The sequence below is a fragment of the Rutidosis leptorrhynchoides genome, chromosome 2, assembly GCF_046630445.1.
Source record: "Rutidosis leptorrhynchoides isolate AG116_Rl617_1_P2 chromosome 2, CSIRO_AGI_Rlap_v1, whole genome shotgun sequence".
Lineage (NCBI taxonomy): Eukaryota > Viridiplantae > Streptophyta > Magnoliopsida > Asterales > Asteraceae > Rutidosis > Rutidosis leptorrhynchoides.
In genome coordinates, this window is record NC_092334.1 from 399,590,753 (window position 1) to 399,604,914 (window position 14,162).

A 14,162-nucleotide genomic window follows, 5' to 3' on the forward strand; every position below is an offset into this window, starting at 1 on the left:
TCCATTTTCGGCCATTTCTAATTCCATTTCCATATTAAAATTAAGCATCCAAGTACTACTTAGACTTAGCCAACACATTGTATCTTGGTCACATTATGATTTTCAGTTATCGTGAGCCACTGTCAATCCTCGAATGAGCAATTTCCTCAGAATCTGACCACTCGATGTCCTTAGGCGTCATATATTTGTGGCCCCAACTCAGGGTCCCATCTTCGTAAGAGTGATGTGTCCATCTAGTTAACCTCAAAGCCCCAACCCATGAAGTTTCTTCGTAAGATGAAATAGTCATTCGAAAGCAAAGGTTCAAGGAGCATCCTTTCGATAATTACATGCCCTTCATGAAAGAACATAAAAATTGACCAAGCTATCTTTGGTAGACATTAACCTGAATAAAAGAAAAAGAATATTGTGATACAGCGAGGTTATAAGTATTATTCGAGAATCTAACTCTATAAGGTGCTCGGATTATATCAAGTGTCTCTAGATCTAAATAAAACGAATTTTAAGTTTCAAGGGATAAGTAGAGTGGATGTTGGTCACTAGTTATACAAATTGAGGTAAATACATAAATGGATAATAGAGCCAATATTTATTAATACGCGACATAACGCAGTTATCTAATGACCGTTTATGACCCTTTCCTTGTAATGCTAGTGAGGTTTAAACTTTGAAAGATCGATTTTAGTCCAACAACATGTCCTACATATAAGCCAATTAGTTCCCTGATACTCTAAAACCAATTGGCTGTGACATACTTAACCCGTTCTGATCATACTTGTTTCAAGAAACTAAACCTTACAGGATCTAACGATTTCTTGTACCATTGGTTAGCTTCCTCCCGTGAACCAAAAGATCAAAGTTGAAGCTGCTACCTCACTCACTCTGATACCATTCGTAGAATTAATTTTATCTCAACAACATGTTCTACATATAAGCCCATTAGTCCTCTAGTACTCTAAACCTATAGGTGATAGATGAGGTGTCGAATATTTATTGAATAGACCATTAGGCTTCCTATTCAAACTAAAAAAACATATAAACTTCCCTCCTAACATCATTAATAACAAAGACTTCCCCTAATCATTGGACTGTATATAGATTTAAAAATTGCCTTAAGAGAAGCAAGATTAAAAGTTACTTCGTATAAGGTTTTCTATGTTCGGATTACCCGAAGGGCAAGTAATCCAACCCCATACTCTACTGCAAGCCTTGCAAGATTACTCCATGGTTGTTTCAAACCCTTCCCTGGCCACCACAAGATCTGAACTTGAGACCTCTTGCAAGGATATTAGGGCACCAACCAAGAGAAGCTGGATTCTTTGGCGCAAAAGATTACATTCATCTCTTCTCCATAGAGAACTTTGTTTATAGATAAAATTTGTTGCGAATAACAGGAGTTGTGTGTACTTTGAATAATGATGATTGATATACTCAAAACGGACGGTTTTATTCGTGCGGTGTCGTTAGGTCACAGGGCGTCAGATTCGGTATAGCATGCAGAGATTTTCGTTTAATTTATATTTTGCGGGGCCTAAATTTACTCTTACTTTCTAAAGTGTAGAAGGTGTAAGTTAACCTAGTGTCGTTTTTTATGCTGATTAACAAATTGAAGATCAAGTGGATAACTGTCTTTTAGTTAAATTACCTGGATAAAAGATAGTAGTTGATTTTAGCTAAAGGTCCTAAATGCAGAAAAGTAAATAAAGTGGAAGGATATCCGGAGTATGCAGATCAGGGAAATGTTGACCAAGATATCAGAGTTGGGTTAGGGAAAGGTAATTATGCTTATGTTAAGACTATGCTTGAAATGATGTAGATCTGGTTGGATGAGCCAATTACACAGACCTACTTAACTCTGAACTCTCGGAGTTCTCTTTGAGCAGTGAGAAGTATGTCACTTGGTCGTATAACTGAAGTGTAACAATACCTCGGAGGTTATCCTCAGTAGAGTACTAGGTTTATTAGTGAGCTAAGCTCTAATCCTAAAACTCGTTATCAGTTTAGGTAACTGAATAACAACGTGCCGTGTTGATTGAACATTGATCACAAACGGAAGGAATCCGTCGGTTTAAGTTGGCAAAACCTTAGATGAAAACGAACAACCATTCCATCATACTAATGAGATCATAATAAATCAAGAATTATACAGCATTACAGTTAACATAATGATAGTAAAGCAGATAGCAACCTAATGAATACCTAAACAGTTGATATGACTAAGACCTAGGGCAACAATCAGACAAGAACATGCAATAGGCTTGGGTCATACAGTAAAGGCACTAACTAGATCTTAACAGCTCCTAAGAGGTCTCTTCGGAATAGTCAATAGGCATACTAGGTCATTCATGTCTCAATTCCTAGGTTCCGTGTCCTAAACGTGCATTAGATGTCTCTCGGGAACTCCGGGCATACCGAGTTCATAGAATCTTCAGATATAGTATAACCAGGGGTCTTAATCCTATGAAGTAGCTAATTTCATATAGGTGGACAAGTCCTGATCACAGCCTAGGTTGGTCAATCCTTAAGATGCTAGCATACAAATCTATCAGACTTCCTAGTTCAGTATTATAACAGTAATCGTACTAAATTAACATAATTACGCTAACCCAAACTTCTATCATGGCAACATACAGATAAATTAAGCTATCATGACAATATTGGAACACATTATTAAACATAAAAAGTAAGCATACATGTTTAATACAAAAGACAAGCGTTTCGGATAAAAACCTGAAAAGGCCGAACAAATCTGCCCGAGATCGCAGGGACTCGCCGGGATATCCTCCGGAAAATAAAAGCCAAGCTAACTACTACTAAAACTAACTAAAAGATTGAAAATATAAATTGAATTGCAAGTTGAGTGTGTCTTGGAATGGATGGAGAAGGCCCTTTAAATAGACTTGGTTTTTGCCAGAATACGGCTGGCAGGCCGTATGACAGCCCGTTTGGTGGCTCGTATTTGGCAGCCCGTTTTTATGGCAAGCAGTATGGTAGCCCGTTTGGTGAGCCGTATTTGGAAGGCCATTTATATACTGGCAGGCCTTATGGTAGGCCGTTTGGCAGGCCGTTTTTGGTGCCTGGTCAGTCTGATTCACTAGATCGTAACTTGATTTCTTGTCTTTCACCGTTTTCGCTCTAGAATCTTCGTTTTAGCTCCATTTTATTTGATTTCTTTTTGCATCGCCTTTGTAATTACTTGATCTACAAAATCAACCAAAAAGCGATAATTTTGCTGACAAAGTTTTAATCTTTATTGTTTTGGGGCTCAATTTAGGGGGTAAAAACGTGACTTTTTGCCCGATATCAAATACCCCACACTTAGCTTTGCTTGTCCTCAAGCAAGAAAACGGGAATATAAGGATCTTTCTAATAGATTCTCCCCTGCCCTACCCGTAGATCTTTTTATTATGCCTTTATCAGAAGTCGGCACATCCTTCGAAAGTATTAGAAAAAGTTTCGAGCTTCGATGATTCGGTCGCCAGATTTCAATCGCGTCCATAGTGGAAAAGGCGTACTTTACAACTCTCGGATGTAGAGTATACATGATCAGGCTCCTCACTAACGGATCACTCATATCACTCAAGTGTTTAGGGTGTCCTATTCTAATTGTATTGTCGCTCAAAAGCCAGTCGTGTAACAGTTCTCATCATAGGTTTGGTAAAGCATCGATATCTCCACCAGTTAAGTAAGGACGGCACTGATCTTCTTCCTAGGCATTCTTTCAAGAGGAAGACGAGCTATAGGGTTTGGTTGGAAATTTATGAATTTGTTGAAAGAGATTCAGATCTCTTGATTCGAGAGAATTGATAGACTTTGATTCTTCAGAGTATCCATTTTGGATAGATAATGGCTGAGAATTTTCGTAAAGGTTTTCTTTGGAAGAGGCGGATTTCGCTAAGGCTTTGTCTAGAATTTTCTTTTACTCTTCCAGCTTTCTTCTTCAGAGCATCTCCTTGGGTTTTCTTTTTGCCTTATTTAGAGACTTTGCTCTTTCATAAATTTTTTTTTTTTTTTTTTTTGGCATTGATGTGTGCAGCGGGGTGTACGAAATAGTATTAATTTTTACTACAAAATGCGACGAAATATTACACAAGTTTTATTTATTTATTTATCGAGTGGATATACCTAAACCTTGCTACAACACTTATAGGCAGTGTACCTAATCGTAGAGTAGTGTAGTTTTTAGTAAGTCCGGTTCGTTCCACAGGGAGCTGGTGAAGTTAACGCTATATTATTAAGTTTATTTGTAAAAATATATATATAAATAAGTAGTAGTATTATTATAAAATGGGGGTTTTACCGTTTAATGACCGGTTTGTCGATTTTAAGCGTAAAAATAAATGACAAAAATTAAAGTGCGTAAAATAAATTGCGATAAATAAAATGACAGAAAATAAAATGACAGAAAATAAAAGTGCGATGAAAACTACAATAAAACAATTATGCTTATTTAAACTTCCGTAATCATGATGTTTAACGTTTTGATTTTAATTAATTGTTACTCGGGTTAATTGTCCTTTGTCATGGTTTATTTGATACTATCTGGTTTTTATCCATAATAGTCCATCGGTCATAAATATAAAGTGCGAGTGTCCTCGTCAAATTACCCTTATACCCGAAGTCAAATATTCCAACTAATTAAGGATTTAAACTGTGACGCAGTTATCACTTCTGTCAACAATTACACCAGTTATCACTGTATGTAATCTACCCCTGTTTTGATTAGATATGAATATTAATTTACCCACTTGATCAGTTTGAATAATCAATTACCCAACCCGAATAATTAATTAAATGATTATAATAGATTCCATATGAACGTCACTAAATAGGACAACCATAATCATTATTAATTATTAGGATAATTAATTTGAAGATAGGTTCGACAGACTCCAATGAGTTGTCACTCAATTAGACAATACCCCCCATCTATTAATAGTCAATAGTCCAATTTCCACAAGTGTCGGTCTTTTGCCCAAACCTTAATTATGGTACAAAATCCAATAACCCCGTCTTAATATTTAGTCAAACATCACGATTACTTCGGCTTAAATAAGCATAATAATAACTTAGTTACGAGACATTAATTTAAAAAGGAAGAACATAACTTACAGTGATTATTAATCGCGTAGCATTACACGGACAGAGTTCCTACTTTAAAACCCGTAAAACATTTCTTACAATAACCCAATTATTATTAATCTTAAATTAAACTTAATATTATAAATATAAATATAAATTACATAAGAAAGAAAGAAGATTGGAAAAAGGTGTATCTAAATCATCGATTTAGATGGCCTTTTATAGGCAAATGATAAATTGAAATTTTCACTTATGACCCCTGAACTATGCTCAATTAACAACTTTTTATTATTTAATATTATTCTTATTATGAATTATTTAAATATTATATTATATTCTTGTGCATAGTTGACTTGTACTTTCAGCTCCGTTGCGTCGAGCGTTGAAAGTTGGTTCATGCCTCGGTTCCGGATTTTCGAACGCTCTTTCGTACTATTTTATATCGTGTACTTTGTGTTTTGCGTCTTGTACTCTTGTCATTTTTAGACGTTTCTCATCAATAAATTGAACCACTTTAATTGTATCTTGTACTTTTTAGCTTTTCGGACCTTTGTGTCTTCAAATCTTCGTTTTCGCCTTTTGTCTTCGCACTTATTTATTTAAACAATTACAATAAAAATATAATACAATTACATATGAAAACCTATTATTTAGAAGGGATATTGCTATGAAATATATGTTCCTTTTTAGCCTTATCAAATATCTCCACACTTGAGCGTTGCTTGTCCTCAAGCAATACAGAACTTGAAATAAAAACATACATGAATCACTTTTTTATTCATCACACTTTGTACATTAGTGCTTTTGATATAGCGGTATAAACAATGACAGTAATGATGGTTAAAGGTGGGTGTGTCATCCACAGTTGCCTCGGGTTTAGGTCAACGACACTTGCAATCAAATAGCCGATTTACTTTCGGTTTCCAAAGCAAAGTGCACATTTGAAAGGTGGTTTACAGTCCCACATGACTATGAAAATGTAGATCCTTAAGGAAATTGGATCTTTATGAAAACATTTGATCTTTTTGAAAATTTAATCTAGCTTTTACCCTAGATAAGTTTTCCAGAATAACCCTTCACCGGTGTTTGCAAAATATTTTTGTGGGTTGTGTGGGTTTCAGATTTGAAAATTTTAGCTCAACACTTGTGGTTTTGTGTTACCCACTTGCTAACCTTGTATTAGGAAAGAAACACGTCCAGTTTACTTGTCCCGTATATTACCTTTCGGCAAACTACCATCCGGTTGTAAAGGAAAGCGATGAACAAGAAACTGTTAAGGCAATGTCTAATGACAAGCATATGATTATGGTCTTAAAACGTGTCGGATGCTAGTACTATCCTTTGTAGGAGCAATAGTAAAGATCGTCCTACGATTTTTCGGTCTGGCACAAGGTCCTGTCTCCGACCATGCTATGCAACCACCGTTCTTACGGTTGACACCCGATTTGGTTCAGGTGACCTAATGAATTTCAATGAATTCTCAGGATTTTACGTTCAATGGTAATGAACGTATTGAAAATAGGTTTTCAGAAAATAAATCGGTTTTATTTTTGATCAAAATATTTTCTCGTTCAAGCTCGAGTTTAGATATCATTGAATTCCATGAGTTTGTAATTCTCAATCTTTAAGGTCAATCTCAAGGATTGAGTAATATCAGTCTTAAAAGCTGATTTTTAATCTTTAAGGAGATTATCCTTTCTGGGGATTTGATTCATTAGTCTTATCAAGCTAATTTGCACGGTGCCCCCCATTATGCGAGATAAATCCTTCTCATGGTTAGGATAAATCTGACCACATGGCGACCCTGTTTGATGCTGAGGTCCGTGGATTTCCTGCTGATTTTAGAGATGACTTTTCTAGATTTTTCGTCAACCTACAGCTGGTCTGGACGACAACTTCTTGACCTAAATCAAGAAGCGCGTGTCTTTTTCGGAAGACTTTACTTCCTTTTAATGATGGAATTGATTCATCGTGTAGATCCATCTTTCTTTAAAATATATTACAGTAAACCGGGTAAACCAGTTAATTTAGTCCAAAGTAAAAGCACCTGCAATAACTTTACAAAAACATGTGATAGATAGTTTTTAATTGAATAACTTGGTACATTCTCCCCACACTTGGCTTTTTTCATGCGTCTTTTTATATCTTAATAAATAAATTCAAGCGTTTTAGTTGTTTCTCAATTTATGTCCTTTCCGAGGTAACAATAATTTCGGCATTAACACCTAGTTTTATCGTTCATAAATATGTATAAACATGATTTTGAATTCATTTAGTTAAAAAATTTTAAAATTTTCATAATATTTAGAAAATAAGCCAAGTATAAACCCGAGAGAATTTATAACCCTTCCCCACACTTGAGATCATGCAATGCCCTCATTTGCAAGAAATCAGTAAAAATTTAAATTCATGAGGGTGATTAGTGTAGAAAAATGATTAAAAATACCGAGTTTGCAAACATATTGTTGTTATTTCACATTTGATATTTTGTTTCTTGTCGTCAAAATTAGTACCTTTTTCTGAACTTAATGACAGTCTTTGAAAGTGCGTTATTTTACCCTGTTTTGTATATAACATAAAATACAAACATACATAATTTTGAAGTTGGGTATATTACCCCACGTTCAAAAATTTATAAAATCTAATATTTTTTTTTGGCATACTTTAAATCAATTAAATTAAAAATAATGATAACAAAATTTCTCGTCCCGCCCTCGGTTAAAGTAATTTCGGTTCAACTACCTAATCTTCAACTCACGACGAATTTTAGAAATCATTTTTTTACTTAATGAAATAAAGTAAATTTTGTTTTTAAATTCACACAAAACTTAAATTTAAAAAGCATATTAATTTCATATAAAACCTACAAAATAAAAAAAAAATCAGAATGGGGGGAGAAAACTAGTTCTTTAGTGTCTGCTAGCGGAAAAGACCAATCGAATTCCATTCTCGGAACTACACGAGAACAGAACAACTAACTCCAAACAGCATTTTCTTTTTAGAATATTTGAATCTCCTCACACTTAGGTAGATGTGGTGTCGAAATTGTGATTAACTTCATCGTCAATTTCTCTTGGACCATAATCAACTTGCATATCTGTGACTTTTGCTTTAAGCCAGTGACCAGCTTTTTCCGTAATATCCACAAATTCAACTAGCTTCGCCTTTTCTTTAGGCGACAGATTGGATACTAACCGGTTATATAACTTAAAGTTTCCCTTACTTTTAGCATCAATAACCCGTTTAAAAAGTTTCTTCATTGAACTGTTAATAACGGGGTTATTTAATTTCGTATCAACTATGGGGTTCTTTATTATCAAGTCATCATTAGGTGTTACTTCATTTTCCCCACACTTAGGCGTTCTATTATTGTTAAGCATTACCGTTGGAGTTGGTAAAACAACATGGTTCTTACCAATCGTTTTTGTCGGTTCAACGGTTTTGGTTTGTGGATATTTAGACTGTCGAATCATAAAGGTGATCGATTTTTCATCATTACTAAGTGTCATTCTACCCTTTCTTACATCAAATAACGCCCCGGTGGACGCTAAGAATGGTCGACCTAAAATTAGAGGAACGTTTGAGTCCTCTTCTATGTCAATGACAATGAATTCGACTAGAAAGGTTAAATTACCTACTTGAACGGGTAGGTTGTCAGCAATTCCAACTGGGTGCTTAATGGTTTGATCAAGGAGTCGAACACTCATATCCGTTGGAGTTAACTCACCTACACCTAATCTCTTATATAATGAAAGAGGCATAACACTCACACTTGAACCTAAATCTGCTAGTGCATCATACATGACACAGTCACTAAGTAGACAAGGAACAATAAATTCACCCGGATCACCTACCCTAGGTAGAGGATTTGGTGGAACTGTCTTCACCGGGTTTACTTCTACTGTTTTTGTTTCTTGCACTTTTTTATTCTTCTTCTTCTTCTTTCCAGAGGTATCACAAACTTTATTACCTATTACTTGCTCATACTCAACTCCTTTTCTTGGAAACGGGATGGGTGGTCTGTATGGTGCCACCACTGGCTTTACATACTCGGGTGGTGGTGGTGGTGTAACTTCTTCATTGTTACTTACATCTAAAACTTTCCCATCTTCTGGTATTGGTTTTTCAGAATTTGTTGATATCATGTTAACATTTTCATTCCGAGGATTTACTTCATTATTACTCGGTAGCTTTCCTTGTTCCCTTTCACTCATCAATCTAACAAGAGTACCTACTTGTTTTTCTAGATTCAAAATGGAAGCTTGTTGAGTTCTAAATGACTGATCAAATCTCTCGTTCGTTTGGGTTTGAGTTTCAATAAATTGTGTTTGAGATTCAACTAGCTTGAATACCACGTCTTCCATATTTGACTTTTTCTCTTCGGTTTGTTGTTGTGGTTTATATAAGCCAGGTCTTTGTTGATTGAAAGTGTTGTTTTGAGTTGGTTGGTTATTCGGACCTTGTTGGTTATACCAGTTATTTTCGGGTCTTTTTGGATTGTAAAGAATGTTTTGATTTCGATTGAAGTTTAGCTTTGGCGGTTGATAAATATTTTGATAATTATTTCCAGGCCTTTGGTTCATATAGGAAACATTCTCTCGTTGTTCCAATGTTGGTTCAATGTGACAATCTTTCAATAAGTGTGGTCCACCGCATAGCTCACAACTAATTCGTATTGCGTGAATATCTTTATTCATCTTTTCCATTCGTCTCTCGAAAGCATCTATTTTTGCGGAAACGGAATCAAAGTTATGGCTAGAATCGGCTCTAGCCGCTTTAGATGAACGATATATATCTTTCTCTTGGTGCCACTCATGAGAGTGGGAGGCTGTGTTATCAATAATTTTGTAAGCTTCAGTTGCGGTTTTCTTCATAATGGAACCACCAGCTGTTATGTCGATGTCTTTTCGTGTAGCAACATTGACACCTTGGTAGAATATTTGTACTATTTGGTAAGTGTCTAAACCGTGTTGAGGACATCCTCTCAACATCCTTCCGAATCTTGTCCACGCCTCATATAATGTTTCATTTGGCTTTTGTTTGAACGTAACAATTTCTCCTTGAAGTCTTACGGCTTTGGATGCCGGAAAGAATTGTTTAAGAAATTTTTCAACTAAATCATCCCATGTAGTAATTGCCCCTTCAGGTAACGATTCTAACCAATCTTTGGCTTCTCCCTTTAAAGTCCAGGGAAACAACATGAGATAGATCTGCTCATCTTCCACTTCTCGGATTTTGAATAGTGTACAAATTCTTTTAAACGTACGAAGGTGTTCGTTAGGATCTTCATTCGGTGCACCACTGAATTGGCATTGGTTAGTTACCATGTGTAGAATTTGTCCTTTGATTTCATAATCTGGCGCATTAACTTCTGGCTTAATAATGGCGTGACCTTGGCCCGTGCGTGTGGCTCTCATTCGATCTTCCATACTTAGAGGTTCCGTTACTTCCATAATTGAATTTGTTGAATACGAATCACTAGAGGATTCTGATTTAATGGTTTGTGGCTCAGGAGGAATAATTAGTGGTTCAGGATCTTGGAATTGTCCTTGAATATGCTCCGGGTTCTTGGTTGTGAGAGCCTTTATATTTAGGGTTTAAAAATTGGATTATCGGAAATTTGAGTTGGAGTACTTGGTCGTCTAGATGACGATTCTAAAGAAAAATCAACGGCGACAATATTTGCTAGATGTCTTGATCGAGTTACAGGTGGTGAACGTATGAAAGGTGGTGAACGTTTTGCTCGGTGCATTCACAGAATATCCTATTAGTTATAAAAATAAGAAAAACTTATATAAGTTGTCCAATTAATAGACTTTTCTGATTTTGCCCACGTTTCGAATAGCCAAAAGATGCAGCAGAGGGGCAGGATTCGTTTGGTCTCAATATAATTGAGGACTGTTTGGCTCCAATAACCCGGTCCACGTACAAATCCAACTATTACTACGAACCAGAAAATTTTGATGTCTATCAATTTAACCACTTAAAATAAATTTTTGTAATTTTAAGAAATTTAGATAAGAAGTAGAATAAAAATCTATGTCCTAAAACTAGAATAGCGAGAAATAAGAAAGAAAAAGATTGCGCGTCGAAAAAGGTCGAAAAATAAAAGGTCGAAAAATAGGCGTCGAAAAATAAAAATAAGAAAGTAGCGCGAAAAACGGCGTCGTAAAATTCTAAAGCACCTAAATCTTAGTCTAAGGAATAAGCACTTAAGGGATTTTACGGCAAAGCCTAAAAATTCTAGAAGTAAAAATAACTATGCAAAACTAAACTTAATACTAAAAATTGTAACTATAGTCTAAAAATCTAAAGGTAATAAAACTTAAAAAATTATTATTTATTATTTAAAAAAAAAATTTTTTTTTTTTAAAATAATTTTTTTTTTTTAAAAAAAACGAATTTTTTTTTTACAAATTTTTTTTTTTTTTTTTTTTTTTTTTAAAAACGAATTTTTTTTTCTTTTTTTTTAAAACGTTTTTTTTTTTAAACGAATATTTTTTTTATTATAATATTATTTTTTTTCAAAACTTTTTTTTTAATTCATTTACTATTCATGAATAGTAAATGAAAATAAATTAATTAATTTACTATTTACATGAAAGCGACATGATAGAAATTATTAATTATAAGTTACATAATATACCCCTGAAGTATTTAATAAATACGACTTTTTAAAACTTTTAAAACTTTTACGTATCAAATTTGATTCTAAAATATTATTATATTATTATATTTTATTTCAATATTATTATATTATTATATTCTATTTCAATATTATTATATTATTATATTTTATTTCAATATTATTATAATTAAAAATATAGCGTTTTAGCGCTCCCCGGCAGCGGCGCCAAAAACTTGATGTGTGCAGCGGGGTGTACGAAATAGTATTAATTTTTACTACAAAATGCGACGAAATATTACACAAGTTTTATTTATTTATTTATCGAGTGGATATACCTAAACCTTGCTACAACACTTATAGGCAGTGTACCTAATCGTAGAGTAGTGTAGTTTTTAGTAAGTCCGGTTCGTTCCACAGGGAGCTGGTGAAGTTAACGCTATATTATTAAGTTTATTTGTAAAAATATATATATAAATAAGTAGTAGTATTATTATAAAATGGGAGTTTTACCGTTTAATGACCGGTTTGTCGATTTTAAGCGTAAAAATAAATGACAAAAATTAAAGTGCGTAAAATAAATTGCGATAAATAAAATGACAGAAAATAAAATGACAGAAAATAAAAGTGCGATGAAAAATACAATAAAACAATTATGCTTATTTAAACTTCCGTAATCATGATGTTTAACGTTTTGATTTTAATTAATTGTTACTCGGGTTAATTGTCCTTTGTCATGGTTTATTTGATACTATCTGGTTTTTATCCATAATAGTCCATCGGTCATAAATATAAAGTGCGAGTGTCCTCGTCAAATTACCCTTATACCCGAAGTCAAATATTCCAACTAATTAAGGATTTAAACTGTGACGCAGTTATCACTTCTGTCAACAATTACACCAGTTATCACTGTATGTAATCTACCCCTGTTTTGATTAGATATGAATATTAATTTACCCACTTGATCAGTTTGAATAATCAATTACCCAACCCGAATAATTAATTAAATGATTATAATAGATTCCATATGAACGTCACTAAATAGGACAACCATAATCATTATTAATTATTAGGATAATTAATTTGAAGATAGGTTCGACAGACTCCAATGAGTTGTCACTCAATTAGACAATACCCCCCATCTATTAATAGTCAATAGTCCAATTTCCACAAGTGTCGGTCTTTTGCCCAAACCTTAATTATGGTACAAAATCCAATAACCCCGTCTTAATATTTAGTCAAACATCACGATTACTTCGGCTTAAATAAGCATAATAATAACTTAGTTACGAGACATTAATTTAAAAAGGAAGAACATAACTTACAGTGATTATTAATCGCGTAGCATTACACGGACAGAGTTCCTACTTTAAAACCCGTAAAACATTTCTTACAATAACCCAATTATTATTAATCTTAAATTAAACTTAATATTATAAATATAAATATAAATTACATAAGAAAGAAAGAAGATTGGAAAAAGGTGTATCTAAATCATCGATTTAGATGGCATTTTATAGGCAAATGATAAATTGAAATTTTCACTTATGACCCCTGAACTATGCTCAATTAACAACTTTTTATTATTTAATATTATTCTTATTATGAATTATTTAAATATTATATTATATTCTTGTGCATAGTTGACTTGTACTTTCAGCTCCGTTGCGTCGAGCGTTGAAAGTTGGTTCATGCCTCGGTTCCGGATTTTCGAACGCTCTTTCGTACTATTTTATATCGTGTACTTTGTGTTTTGCGTCTTGTACTCTTGTCATTTTTAGACGTTTCTCATCAATAAATTGAACCACTTTAATTGTATCTTGTACTTTTTAGCTTTTCGGACCTTTGTGTCTTCAAATCTTCGTTTTCGCCTTTTGTCTTCGCACTTATTTATTTAAACAATTACAATGAAAATATAATACAATTACATATGAAAACCTATTATTTAGAAGGGATATTGCTATGAAATATATGTTCCTTTTTAGCCTTATCAGGCATACCCTTTCTTCATAACTTTTGTCTTTTGTTCCTGGTGCCCAGAGAGGAAGTGATAATCCACTGAAAATAGGTCTTTGACCTATCAAAAACAATCAGGGATTCGGAATCTTTCAACTAGTGCTTTTGAAGCGAATTTGATCGATCTATCTCTTCATTAATCTCTGGATCTTTCGATGAATGGAAAGGGAAGTGAATGGTAAATGGTGTATTTTGGGAGTGAATTTGGGGGTGAATATTTCTGATTCATCAACTCTTTGTGTGAGTTGGTCGGTTTAAATTGCGTGGAGTGGAAACGGAAACGGATGGCTTTTTGTCTTCTCTATTCAGAATGATTTAGGAAGGAGTATCGAACCTGCACCACGTATGACGCTCACTAACCATTGGCCTTGAAACGTATGACTGAACCAAGTTCTAACTTGAACCATACACCGGCACGCTAATCAATTGAAATAACAAA

The 14,162-nt window shown here is 34.0% G+C and overlaps 1 non-coding gene across 1 annotated transcript; it reads left to right on the forward strand.

Annotated features, from left to right (window-relative positions):
- Nucleotides 1-10,044: 10,044 nt before the first annotated feature.
- LOC139895257 (small nucleolar RNA R71) lies at nt 10,045-10,151 on the forward strand. Its single transcript, XR_011775716.1, has one exon. It is a non-coding gene; the product is annotated as a small nucleolar RNA R71 (small nucleolar RNA).
- Nucleotides 10,152-14,162: the final 4,011 nt, after the last annotated feature.